Genomic DNA, 15,145 nt, shown 5'->3' with positions numbered 1-15,145 from the left:
AAGAAACTTGAATGTACATAGAGGATGACATGCGGGTCCCATTTAGCATCAGTGGTATCACCGTTTGAGAGGCGGCAGGGGATCAAAAGAAAAAGGCAAGTGACCAAATATGAGGTGCCAAAAAATCCAAGAAAAGAAAGTTTTATAGTACATAGAGGATGACATGTCGGACCCATGAGCCAGCAAAGTCTTCAACGTTTCAAAGGCGGCAGGGGATCAAAAGAAAAAGGAAGTAGCCAGAAATTAGGGGTAAAAAATAACTCCAAGAAAGGAAACTTTTATTGTTCATAGAGGATGACATGCGGGACCCAAGCGCCAGCAGCTTCCTCAACGTTTCAAAGGCGGCATGAGATCGAAAGAAAAAGGCAAGTGACCAAATATCAGGACCCGAAAATAATCCAAGAAAAGAAATTGTACTGTACATAGAGGATGACATGTGGGACCCATTTTGCACAGGACCAAAAGAAAAATGAAGTAGCCAGAAATCAGGGGGTGGAAAAAATCCAAGAAAAGAAAGATTTCAATTGGGCTGCATCTGGACATCTGGGCCTTCGTACTATCCTGCTGGGCCTTTTGACTCGTACAATTTCAGCCCACTCCAAAACAGGAAAGTTCGGTTTTTACTCAAAAAAAACAGGAAAGTCCTATGCTTCGCAAAAACAAAAAACAAGGACACTCAACATATAAGTTTGTTTATGTAAAAATAAATATTTAATTTATCCGTTTGCAATAGCTCAGAGCGAAATACAATGTTTATTGTGTGCAAAATAATCAAGATATCACATGTTTCTTGTACGGGGAGGCTGACATCGGGGACCCATGAGCCAGCAGCGTCGTCAACGTTTCAAAGGCGGCAGGGGATCGAAAATAAAATAAAAAACTAAAAATCAGTTGGTAAAAAAATCCAAGAAAAGAAAACATTTATCGTTCTGAGAGGATGACATGCGGGACCCATGAGGCAGCAGCATCCTAACGTTTCCAAGGCGGCAGGGGATCAAAAGAAAAAAAAGGAAATAGCCAGAAATTAATTAGGGGTAAAAAATAAATCCACCAAAGGAAACTTTTATTGTTCATAGAGGATGACATGTGGGACCGACCTGCCAACAGCGTCCTCATCGTTTCAAAAGGGGCAGGGGATCAAAAGAAAAAGGCAAATAGCCAGAAATTAGGGGTCAAAAATAACTCCAAGAAAGGAAACTTTTATTGTTCGTAGAGGATGACATGCGGGACCCATGAGCCAGCAGCTTACTCAACATTTCAAAGGCGGCATGAGATCGAAAGAAAAAGGCAAGTGACCAAATATGAGGTGCCAAAAATAATCCAAGATTTATTGTACATAGAGGATGACATGCGGGTCCCATTTTGCAGCAGCGGTCTCAATGTTTGAAATGCGGCTTGAGATCAAAAGAAAAAGAAAGTAGCTAGAAATTAGGGGGTCAAAAAAATCCAAGAAAAGAAAGTTGATGGACATAGAGGATGACATGCGGATCCCATGTGTCAGCAGCTTACTCAACGTTTCAAAGGGGCCAGGGGATCAAAAGTAAAAGGCAAATAGCCAAAAATCAGAGGGTGAAAAAATCCAAGAAAATAAACTTTTATAGCACATAGAGGATGACATGCGGGTCCCATGAGCCAGCAGGTTCCTCAACGTTTTAAACGTGGCATGAGATCGAAAGAAAAAGGCAAGTGACGAAATATCAGGAGCCAAAAATAATTCAAGAAAAGAAACTTGATTGTACATAGAGGATGACATGCGGGTCCCATGAGTAAGCATACTCAACGTTTCCAAGGCGGCAGGGCATCAAAAGAAAAAGGAAATAGACAAAAATCAGAGAGTGAAAAAAACCCTAGAAAATAAACTTTTATAGCACATAGAGGATGACATGCGGGTCCCATGACCCAGCAGGTTCCTCAACGTTTCAAACATGGCATGAGATCGAAAGAAAAAAAATGCAAGTGACCAAATATCAGGAGCCGAAAATAATCCAAGAAAAGAAAATTTTATAGTACATAGAGGATGACATGCGGGTCCCATTTAGCAGCAGCGGTATCACCGTTTGAGAGGCAGCAGGGGATCGAAAGAAAAAGTCAAGTGACCAAATATGAGGTCCCAAAAATATTCCAAGAAAAGAAAGTTTTATAGTACATAGAGGATGACATGCGGGTCCCATTTAGCAGCAGCGGTATCACTGTTTGAGAGGCAGCAGGGGATCGAAAGAAAAAGTCAAGTGTCCAAATATGAGGCGCCAAAAATAATCCAAGAAAATAAAGTTTTATAGTACATAGAGGATGACATGTGGGTCCCATTTAGCAGCAGGTTCCTCAACGTTTCAAACGTGGCATGAGATCGAAAGAAAAAAAGGCAAGTGACCAAATATCAGGAGCCAAAAATAATCCAAGAAAAGAAAGTTTTACATAGAGGATAACATGCGGGTCCCATTTAGCAGCAGTGGTATCACCGTTTGAGAGGCGGCAGGGGATCGAAAGAAAAATGCAAGTAACGAAATATCAGGAGCCAAAAATAATCCAAGAAAAGAAAGTTTTGTAGTACATAGAGGATGACATGTGGGTCCCATTTAGCAGCAGCGGTATCACCGTTTGAGAGGCAGCAGGGGATCGAAAGAAAAAGGCAAGTGACCAAATATGAGGTGCCAAAAATAATCCAAGAAAAGAAAGTTTTATAGTACATAGAGGATGACATGCGGGTCCCATTTAGCAGCAGTGGTATCACCGTTTGAGAGGTGGCAGGGGATCGAAAGAAAAAGGCAAGTGACCAAATATGAGGTGCCAAAAAAATGAAAGAAACGAAAGTTTTATAGTACATAGAGGATGACATACGGGTCCCATTTAGCATCAGCGGTATCATTATTTGAGAGGCGGCAGGGGATCGAAAGAAAAAGGCAAGTGACCAAATATGAGGTGCCAAAAATAACTCCAAGAAAAGAAAGTTGATTGCTCATAGAGGATAACATGCGGGTCCCATTTAGCTGCAGCGGTCTCAATGTTTCCAAGGCGGCACGGGATCAAAAGAAAAAGGAAGTAGCCAGAAATCAGGGGTTCAAAAAAATCCAAGAAAAGAAAGAATTTTGGTTCATAGATGATGACATGTGGGACCCATGATCCTGCATCGTAAACGGCTCGATCGGAGAGCGTTGAACGAGATGGCGCGATCGAGAAAAAAACAATGCTAGAGAGGCTGCCATCTGGGCCCTACATCCCTGGGCGGTGCGGATTTGCGTTGACTCGGCCGGCGAACCCGAGAATTCGCGATGCACCACGTCCCGAGCCACCATACGCGACATTTTGGCCGCTTTCGTCGGGCTAGGTGGCCTCAAAAACGAGAAAAAAAAAAGTTTTGACATGCACCACGGAGGGACCAAAAATCGTCGGCCATGGTGCAACAGCAACCACGGCGCGACTTCAACTTCGTCGGCCATGGCAACTTTTCTTGTAGTGATCACCATGCCCGCCTCCGGACTGATGCGTGAGTAGTTCATCCTTGGACTATGGGTCCATAGCAGTAGCTAGATGGTTGTCTTCTCCTCTTGTGCTATCATGTTTAGATCTTGTGAGCTGCCTATCATGATCAGGATCATCTATTTGTAATGCTACATGTTGTGTTTGTTGGGATCCGATGAATATTGAATACTATGTCAACTTGATTATTGATCTATCATATATGTGTTATTTATGTTCTTGCATGCTCTCCGTTGCTAGTAGAGGCTCTGGCCAAGTTGATACTTGTGACTCCAAGAGGGAGTATTTATGCTCGATAGTGGGTTCATGCCTCCATTGAATCCGGGACAGTGACGAGAAAGTTCTAAGGTTGTGGATGTGTTGTTGCCACTAGGGATAAAACATCAATGCTTTTTCTAAGGATATTTGTGTTGATTACATTACGCGCGATACTTAATGCAATTGTCTGTTGTTTGCAACTTAATACTGGAAGGGGTGCGGATGCTAACCCGAAGGTGGACTTTTTAGGCATAGATGCATGCTGATAGCGGTCTATGTTCTTTGTCGTAATGCCCTAAGTAAATCTCATAGTAGTCATCATGATATGTATGTGCATCTCTATTCTGTCAATTGCCCAACTGTAATTTGTTCACCCAACATGCTATTTATCTTATTGGAGAGACACCACTAGTGAACTGTGGACCCCGGTCTATTCTTTTACATCTGAAATACAATCTATTGCAATCATTGTTCTCTGTTGTTTTCTACAAGCAAACATCATTCTCCACACCATACGTTTAATCCTTTGTTTAGAAAGCCGGTGAGATTGACAACCTCACTGTTAAGTTGGGGCAAAGTAGTTTGATTGTGTTGTGCAGGTTCCACGTTGGTGCCGGAATCCCTGGTGTTGCGCCGCACTACACTCCTTCACCAACAACCTTCACGTGGCCTTCATCTCCTACTGGTTCGATAACCTTGGTTTCTTACTTAGGGAAAACTTGCTGCTGTACGCATCACACCTTCCTCTTGGGGTTCCCAACGGACGTGTGCTTTACCGTCACAAGCAGGCCACGTCTTGTCAATCAAACCACACCAGTGGTTGCGTCATTAGTGATATCATGAAGCCCGCTGAAAGCATCCGAAGGAAAACGGGAAGCATCGGGTGGTCAACTTGAGTCTACACACGGATCGCAAGCATCCGCACCTAGACTCGGGGGCTACTCCCATCGGGAGCACTGGATGCGCACCCGATAGACCTGAACTCGAAGATATTCCTATGAAGAAATATTTGAAGAAAAGCTCAGCTCGAGTCTGCACCCGGTCACAAGCGCCCGTGCCCAGACTTGGGGGCTACTCCCATCGGGAGCGCTAGACGCGCACCCGATAAAAATTTTTTGCACTCCAGGATCATGCCCGGGGACTTGATTCTATGTAGGGTAACGTTGTCTTGCCATCAGCAGTTAACCAGCAAAGCTGGGCACGTTACTCAATATCCTTTACGCGTTCAAACCTTACTGAAAAGTACAAGCCCCGATTGAAATGTATTGGGTGACCTATGAAGGCCTGCAGAAAGCTTCGGCAGAAGAAGACGTTCAAGTAGCACAACTTGAGTCTGCGCACGGATCGCAAGCATCCGCACCTAGACTTGGGGGCTACTCCCATCGGGAGCGCTGGACGCGCACCCGATAGAAGAAGATGATGTTGTTACAAGATGGACAAGACCAATCAAGGGAGAAGAACGTTCGGTGGAGGCATGCTTTAGTCTCTACCCGAAAAATCTTTGGCTAGACACTCGAGGACTACTGACGTGGGCATTACCCTTCGGGTAACCGACATTGCCCTATCCTGTACGGCCCAACTGGAGGCCCGTGAAGATACCCGATGGCAAGGTGGGCTACTAGGGCGGTGCTGGAGAAGATTCCTTGAAGTACAAGACGAAGAGGAGCCGAACAAGGAAAGTTTAGAGCTAGGTCTTTTGTAAATCTAGTCGTACCCGGACAGATCTCTTGAGACCTGGCCTCCTATATAAAGGCCAGGAGAGGGGTTGCCGAGACACAGAATCAATCTTAGCAACTTTAGCCACCAGAAGTCTAGAGCTAGGTCGCCATAGCACTTAGCCTCTCGACGAGATCACAGCCGAAACCTTCGGCACCCCATTGTAACCCAATATTTTCATAATCAAGATCAGACCGGCAGGACGTAAGGGTTTTACCTCATCGAGGGCCCCGAACCTAGGTAAATCGCTCTCCCTGCTTGTTTGTTAACCGATGTCTCGTGTCAGCCTATAGGATTCCATCAACCCTAAGCCCCAATCGGAGGGCATTGCCGAGGAGTACCCTCGACAATGGGCTTCCTTCAAAATAACTTGTTTCAACTCTGAATCTGCTCGCACACATAGGCGTCTGTTGTACCACAGAACTCCTTCTTCATCTTCGGTAAATCCAGGTGCCTTTCCTGCAGCTATTTGGCTCTTGATTCCATCAATGCTAGCATTTCCTTTCTGTGCTTCCTTTATCTGAATAATCATAGTAGGCTGGAGCTCAATGCTTGCTAGGAATCCTTCACTAACTAGCTCCAGTCTAAACTGCTCAAATTCCTGATACAAACTAGGTTGCGCTTCTGCGATCATTGAGTTCAGTTGACACGGTTGTCTACTCAAGGAATCCGCTACCACATTGGCCTTGCCGGGGTGGTGGTGAATTTCCATGTCATAATCCTTGATTAGCTCTATCCATCTTCTCTGCCTCATATTCAGCTCCTTTTGAGTGAAAATGTACTTCAGGCTCTTGTGATCCGAATAGATCTCGCATCGATTACCCATGAGGTAATGATGCCATAATTTCAGGGCTAAAACCACTGCTGCTAACTCTAAGTCATGGGTTGGGTAATTCTGCTCATGTTGCTTCAGTTGCCTAGACAGGTATGATATCACTTTGCCTTCTTGCATCAACACACATCCAAGACCAATCTTGGAGGCGTCACAATAGACGTCAAATGGCTTGGTGATGTCCGGCATGATCAATATTGGGGCTGTGGTTAATCTGCTCTTGAGTTTCTGGAAACTCTCTTCACATTTATCAATCCATTCAAACTTCTTGTCCTTCTTCAGCAGTTGAGTCATTGGTCTTGCTATGCTTGAAAATCCTTCAACAAACCTGCGGTAATATCCCGCTAATCCAAGAAATGCTCGGACTTCAGTCTGGGTGGTTGGGGCTTTCCATTCTTCAACGGTCTTGATCTTTGCGGGATCCACAGCAATTCCTCCTGCAGACAAGATATGTCCCAGGAATCCTACTTCAGCCAAAACTCACATTTGCTGAACTTGGCATACAACTTATGCTCCCTAAGGGTTTCCAAGATTATCTCCAGGTGTTGCTCACGTTCTTCTTCTGACTTGGAGTAGATTAGGATGTCGTCGATGAAGACAACGACAAACTTATCCAGAAAGTTCATAAAGATCTTATTCATGAGATTCATGAAATAAGCGGGGGCATTGGTTAATCCAAATGACATGACATTGTACTCATACAATCCATATCTGGTGGTAAAGGCAGTCTTGGGGATATCGGTTGCACGAATCTTCAGTTGATGGTAACCAGTCCTAAGATCAATCTTAGAGAACACTTTGGCACCGGTTAGCTGATCAAACAGGTCTTCTATCTTTGGCAAGGGGTACTTGATGGTGACATCGTTCAACTTACGGTAATCCGTACATAAACGAGTGGCACCGTCCTTCTTATCCACAAACAATACCGGTGATCTCCAAGGCGACGCACTTGGTCAAATCAAACCTTTGTGCAGCATGTCATCCAGTTGTTTCTTCAGTTCCACTAACTCTGTTGGGTTCATACTATAGGCTCTCTGAGCGATGGGTCCTGTTCCAGGGATTAACTCAATGATAAACTCGATATCCCGATCTGGGGGCATACCGGGTAGATCATCAGGAACACATCAGGGTATCTACAGACTACCCTGATCTGATCCAAGGTTGGCTTGGCTAAACTCTGGTTGCAGGTGAATTTTCTGGGCAGCCTTTCAGACACGTGTTCTACTAACACACCGGTGCTACTAGTCATGGTGATGGCCTTCTTGGCACAATCAATCAATCCATGATGTTTCGACATCCAATCCATACCCAGTACTACTTCCAAACCTTTTGTTCCCAGAACAATCAAATTTGCATAAAAATCTATTTCATGTATTCGGATGGGTACATCTATGCAATTTTTTCTAGATTTTGTAGTTGAACCAGGTATTTGAACTATCATGACATGCTTCAAACTGATTGGTTGAGTCTTACTAGTGCATGCAAAATCTTCAGTAACAAACGAATGCGATGCTCCGGAATCAAACAACACTCTTGCAGGTACTGAGTTAACAGAAAACATACCCAGCACGACATCTGGTGCTTCCTGGGCTTCTTCGGCGTTCATGTGAAAGAGGCGGCCACTGCGGTTGTTCGGGTTGCCAGGGTCAAACTTTCTGCCGGTTGAGACACGGCGTTGCTGCTGAGCAGGTGGAGCGGTATTGGGGGCAGTCTTGGCAAGCTTCTTGGGGCACTCATTAGAGTAGTGACCCACAATTCCACATTCATAACAAGTCACAGTTGACTTGTCCTTTGGGGTGACGAGGACAGCATTGCTCCTAGTCCTTGGTGCAGTGTTAGTGTTGTTGTGGTTGCCGGGGGCTCTCATCGGGGTACGGTTGAAGTGATTGTTGTTGTTGTGGTTGTTGTTGTTGTGGCCTCCTGGCCTTGGGTGTCCTCCACTCCGATTGGGGAAACTCGGACATGACAGCGGCACATGTGGCTTGTTGTTTCTTGGGGAAAATCCTGCACTTGAGCTAGGGCGATACCTTGCGGTATTGATGGGCCCACTCTGGTTCATCATTCAGCGCTTGCGGTTCTCATTGGCTTGGTGGAGCTTTCCCTCCATTTGGATGGCTGAGTCCACAAGGGCTTCTAGATCAGCGAACAGGATGTTTACCAGTACAGTCTGCATCTCATCATGCAGTCCATTCAGGAATCTTTCCTTCCTCTTCTCAGTGGTGTCGGTCTCATCCGGGGCGTACCTTGATAGAGTGAGGAATCTGTCGCGGTATTCCACCACGGACATCCTTCCTTGTTTGAGTTCCCTGAACTGATCCCTCATCTTCTTAATTAGACCCTGGGGTACGTGGTACTTGCTGAACTTGAGTTTGAAATCCTCCCAAGTCATCATATGTCCCGCATTCATTGCACGGGAACTTGTCCACCAAGCTCTGGCAGCTCCTGCCAAATAGTGAGTGGCGAATAATACTTTCTCTGCGGCTTCCACTCCTGCAACTTCCAGATTGTTCTCCATGGTTTGGAGCCAATCATCAGCATCTAGTGGCTCTTCAGTCTTGCTGAACATTGGAGGGTTGGTGTTCTGAAAATTCTTCAGCTTAGATCCAGGATGATCATGGTTTCCATGGCCGTGGTTGTTCTGAGCTAACTGCTGTAGTGCAGCAAGGTTGGCTTGCCTCTCAGCTCTTTCAACTTCTCTATCTGCCATCAACATTTGCAACATCTGTAACATTGCATCTTGGTTGGTGCTGCGGGTTGGAGGGGCCATCTGAACATTGAGATAGATCATGAGATAAGAGGGAATTTTCTAAGGCTTTTTTTGGGGTGAGTTTAGAAATTTAAAACTTGAGTACTTGTCATGTTGAAAACAAACAACACTTTCATTCATTTCAAACAACACACATTACAAGCTAACACATCAATGGTTTTAAGAACCATTTCTCCATTCTACGATACAAGGGACCCTGATACAAACTCACACCTACGCAAGTGCTCAAGTGAAACTAATCATCATCAATTATCTATCTCGATGAAGTCATCTTCTCCGGCCTCCATGAACTCATAGTCTTCCTCATCAGTGTTCTCATCTTCCTCAAAGTCATCATCATCACTCAGGTAGGCTGCTCCTCCCTTAATGTCTTCACCTTCTTCTTCCAGCGCCCTCAACTGAGTCTCCTGTGCCTGGACGGTCTCCTCCAAGGATGCTATCTTTGTGCGGAGGCGCGCAATGGTGGAGTCCTTCTTGGAACGCTGCAGGCGGAGTGACTTGCGATCCTTGGCAAGCATCTTGATGGTCTCGGTCTGCTGCGACATGTGGAGGTGAGTCTGGTTGGCGTAGACGTTGGAGTTGTCTAGCTCCTTGCGGGTCTCGTGCAGCATAAAGTCCAGGTGCTCCACGTGATACTTCAGCTCGGGGTGTGGCTGCAGGTCCATGGGTCCTCCAATGGAGTTGTGCCTTGCAAAGTGAGCAAAGCGAGTCCCCTGGATCTGAGTCACATTCTGCCCACACAGACGGGCAAGTGCTTCCTGCAGGGCTCTAGCTAGTCCATCTAGCCAGTTGTTCTCCCTGATGGAAAAATGGATCCTCTCTGACATAGGAGGCTCCATCTTGCCTCTCAGATCTGCAACTACAATCCACTGTAGTTCTCCTCCGGGCTGGTCGTTGACTTGAGTTCCAAAGAACTCCGGGTGCGGGCGCCCAAGATGCTCAGACAAAGCATCCAAGTCCCTCTCAAAAATCAGGCTCCCGCCATTGCCCAGCTGGTAAAACTTGGTGTTGTTGACTTGCTCCATCTGTAAGTGAATTGGATAAGTAAGTTAGAGAAGTGCAAGTGTGTCAAAATTTTATGTAGAATTTCAAAGGAAAGTAAGGCATGAATTTCACATTTTGGAAAAGATCTCAAGGGTAAGAGTGTGAATAAGTTTTTCACAAATATTCACTTCACTTGTTTTGGAAACTAAGTTTTTCAGACGTCCATTCTAACTAGGGTCTCCTAAGGTCAAACAATGGCTCTGATACCAACTTGACAACACCCGGATTTTTAAGTCCAGATGCCTATTATGCCATACATCGCAATCCCAGGAAGATTGTTTTTGCGAGACATAACAGTTGATATTACAGAACCATCATTCATTACAAACCATAGTCGTCTTACAACAATAGATCACATGATCCAACATTACAATAATAGTTGATCTAATGATCAAGACAACACATAGCGGAAGCGAAGTAGTAGTAGTCCATCTATTCCACAGGCAATGATTGACGTTAGAAGACGATCCTAGTTATCGTAGACGTCCTGTTGTCTGTCATCCTGATACTGCTGCTCTTCTTCATAGTCTGGCCATTTGAATAGCCAGGGACACAGCCCTGATTACTTTAAAGTACTCGCAAACTAATACTAGTGTAAGCACTTTTAATTATATCAATGGGGTTCTAAGCTCTAGGTTTATTTGCATAAAGCCAATTTTATTTCATAAGAACTTAGTAATAAAAGACTCTTCATTTGCCTAACTTAACTCAAGTGGGAACATTAGTGTCATTCCCACAACTTTATTGTGATCAAGTCAAATTCACCTTTCAATTCACCATTCAACATTAGAAAATATCTGACAACGGAACAGTATGGCCATCCAACCGTCCATAACCGCAGACACGGCTATTCGAATAGGTTTACACTCTGCAGAGGTTGTACACTTGTGCCACAACATTTGATTGCATCCGTCAGGGATAGCCCTGAATAATCATACTCAGTATGCGGATCATCAACCATTAACCTTTCACTTACATACCCTAGTATAGGCACCTCCCCCATGAGTTTGGCTTCCCAGTGATAGCAATCTGCTAGCCTGGGAACTGCACAGGGCTTGGGTAGGACATTCACCTCATATTCACGTCATTTCACATTTCACGGAGGCAGCCTCGGCATAACCCCTATGACGCTTGTTTAGAGGGAACCCATACTAAGGTGCATAAGTTTCTAGTTAAGCCCTACCCATAATCAGGTGTTGTGGGGGTACTCTAAAATTGGAATGGTATCGCATCCGAACCCAATCATCAGTTTTTTTTTTGTCAATTTCACCATGTCATTCAAATCATATTCACGTCCAAATCTTTCAATGGAATGACTCATCATTCCAAGGTTTTAAAAGTCATTTGAATTCACATGTTCCCATCTAGAGTAGTCAAGTTTAGTTTTAGCACTAGCCACTAGTCATGAGGGGTGCTAACTAGCTTGTAGATTTCTAGGCTAACTTTGATGCACTTGTAGTACTCTATACTTAGACCAAAGTTAACTATAAAAGTAAGCTTTGATAATCAAAGTAAAAGCTTGCAAGAGTAAAAACTTGGGATTGGATCATTAAACATAAAGTAATAGTGCAATGGTGCCTTGCTCTAGTAGAGCTTTGCATTAGGTTAGCTTGCAAGAGTATAGCTTGCCTTGAGTGGTACAGTGATCAAAGTTTTCTTCTGTTCCTCGTAGAAGGCCTCCTCTTCTTTGAAGCCCTCGGTACTAGCGTCTATAAACGGATACGAGGTATATAATCACCAAAAAATTCTTAAGAACTACACACAAATGGTTCACACAAGCTAACTTAGCATCACAACATTATTAACATGGTGGGTTGCTTTGTTTTCTTTTAAGAAAAATAAATTCCTCTCATTGAAATATTTATTAGAGTTTCTATTTCTTTATTTTGAGAAATAATTTCCTCTCATTGAATCTTGTTAAGATTTAATTTCCTCAAATAATAAAGTATGAACTCATGGTGACCCAAGTCACCACTTCATATTTATCATGTGGGGAAAATGATTTAAATGAGGTATTACACCTCATGCCATTTAAACACTGCTATTGAACAATTTAATATCACCAAGTAATTGAATATGAGGTTCTTTATACCAAAGTTATTTCCTCATATTTAATTACTTGAGACAATGATTTAAATGAGAGGATACCTCTCATACTCTTTAATAAATAACTTTGGGTAATTTAATGGACTAGAAATGGCCACATAGCCATTATTTTGCTCTAGCCCATGATCATGGTAAACTCCATTATCATATTTTTACATATTCATGTAGAGTATTGGAAATGTGAATTTTGAGAGTTGGAATCAACTCAAAATAACTCATGGTTGATTTTTAATAAATATTTTAAGTTTGAAAAGGTAATGCCTTGTTATTTTTACTACATGAATGCTACAATGAATCTAGGGTTGAGACCAGTGTAGTTGTTTAGAGAATTTCCTGAGCTTTCCAACAATATGAAATTCATAAAATTTGGCTCAGTAGATTTGGTTTTATTCAAATTTGAAAATGGCACCTGTATTGAATTCAACTAAATGAATTAAATCAAAATTTGAACTGTGGGCTCGCGCGGGAAAAACTAACGGGCCAGCGAGAAAAACAAAGGTGGGCCGGCCCAACTGCGCGTCTCGCACGCGTGGGCTGATTGTCAGCAGGACCCACTGTCAGCGGGTATTTAACAGCGAAGCGGTATGGATCAATAGGAGGCGTTGGATTAGAAATAGATCGAGCGGCTGGCGTGCGTCGTCGTCGACGACGAGCGCGAGCTCACTGGTGATAACGCGTGAAGCACACATCCGTTGGGAACCCCAAGTGGAAGGTGTCATGCGTATAGCAGCAAGTTTCCCTCAGTATGAAACCAAGGTTTATCGAACCAGTAGGAGATGAAGGCCACGTGAAGGTTGTTCGTGGAGGAGTGTAGTGTGGCGCAACACCAGTGATTCTGGCGCCAACGTGGAACCTGCACAACACAATCAAAATACTTTGCCCCAACGTAACAGTGAGGTTGTCAATCTCACCGGCTTGCTGAAAACAAAGGATTAAACGTATGGTGTGGAGAATGATGTTTGTTTGCGAAGAACAATAGAGAACAGAGATTGCAGTAGATTGTATTTCAGATGTAAAAGAATGGACCGGGGTCCACAGTTCACTAGTGGTGTCTCTCCAATAAGATAAATAGCATACTGGGTGAACAAATTACAGGTGGGCAATTGACAAATAAAGATTCATATACATATCATGATGATCACTATGAGATTTAATCAGGGCATTACGGCAAAGAACATCCAGCATGCATCTATGCCTAAAAAGTCCACCTTCGGGTTAGCATCCGCACCCCTTCCAGTATTAAGTTGCAAACAACAGACAATTGCATTAAGTATGGTGCGTAATGTAATCAACACAAATATCCTTAGACAAAGCATCGATGTTTTATCCCTAGTGGAAACAACACATCCACAACCTTAGAACTTTCTGTCACTGTCCCAAATTCAATGGAGGCATGAACCCACTATCGAGCATAAATACTCCCTCTTGGAGTTACAAGTATCAACTTGGCCAGAGCCTCTACTAGCAAAGGAGAGCATGCAAGAACATAAACAACACATATATGATAGATCAATAATCAACTTGACATAGTATTCCATATTCATCGGATCCCACCAAACACAACATGTAGCATTACAAATAGGGGATTTCTATTTTCGTGCCCTCAGTTCCTTAGTTGTACTCAGTTTTCCCCAGCTCCTTAGTTTTTCCTCAGTTTTACCCAAACGTTTGTCTGAAACCCGCAGAAGCAGCTCAGACGGCAGGATTCCCGTTTAGTTGACCGTTCTGTCACGTGTGGGGCCGCGTCGTGTGGGGCCGCGTCGTGTGGGCCCGCGTCGCGTGGGGCTGGTAGAAAGGGACCGCGTGGGACAGGACGAGAAGCGTTTGGTTGCACGTGAGCAGGAGCTGGGTTCTGTCTCTCTCGGCCCAAAATTGGCATTATTAAGTGCACCTTTTTCCCCTCTTTCTCTCTGTCCTTTTCACCAAATTAGTATAAAATCTAGAGAAGCTTGCATTTCTGACTTTCTTCAATTATTTGTGCCTTTTGGCCCTCGTTGTTTGCCCAATATGGCAGCAAATCTAGTACTCCCTCCGGTCCATATGTATGTAGTTAAATCTAGAAGCAAATCTCCAGGATAATGTACGATAAATTCACGAGTCATAGTAAATCAAGAAAACTAAGTACGGCCAACAAAATATAGTAGACTAGGGATAGATAATCCCTAGATAATATGGATAGATAATAGGCTGCATACACAGCAGCCAACATAGTAACGAGTTCTTCACAGACACCATCATACTAACATAACAACAAGGGATCCCTAGCTAACAACAAAGGGATCCCAACAACAAACTAGGAGGCAGCAGCAGCAGCAGCAGCACACGTCAAGGACTCCGCCTACCCCATCTGGCTCTGCCTCCACTTGTTGCTCTTGCTCCCCTTGGGAGCCTTGGGCTTGAGCGGAGGCATGCGCCCGGCGGCGATCTCCACCCGCCGCAAGCCGCGGAGGTGCATGCCGAGCGCCCCGTGCTTGGCGCGGAAGGAGTGGACGTTCACCGTCGTGCCGACGTTGGGGAAGGTGTTGCCGATGTTCTCAGCATGCGTGACGAGGCAGTTGAAGTCCGTGGCGCCGAGTCTCCCGGTGCGAAGGGGCACTCGTACACCCCCTTGGAGAAGTAGGAGATGTACTCGGCCGACCTGCAGCCTCCGCGAGCACTTGGCGAGTCTTGACGTCCTCCTCCTCTTCGTCGCTGCCGACGTCGCTGCCCGACATCCGATCCATATCAAACAGAAACTAGTGAATGAGTTGCAACGATGACTAACGTACATGATAACAAAGTTAAGAAAAACAGAGTCAGCCTCAGTTAGAGTGGACATGATTATATATCTACAGGGAAGGAGTTAGCGAACTAAAGCTCATGCACAATAGATTTGTACACAGCAATGGTTCGCTGAACCCTCCCTGTAAAAATTTGTGCCCAACCATTCATCATAGGCAAAGAAA

This window comes from Lolium rigidum, chromosome 3 (genome assembly GCF_022539505.1).
Source record: "Lolium rigidum isolate FL_2022 chromosome 3, APGP_CSIRO_Lrig_0.1, whole genome shotgun sequence".
Taxonomy (NCBI): Eukaryota; Viridiplantae; Streptophyta; class Magnoliopsida; order Poales; family Poaceae; genus Lolium; species Lolium rigidum.
Note: the sequence above shows the minus strand (reverse complement) of the source record.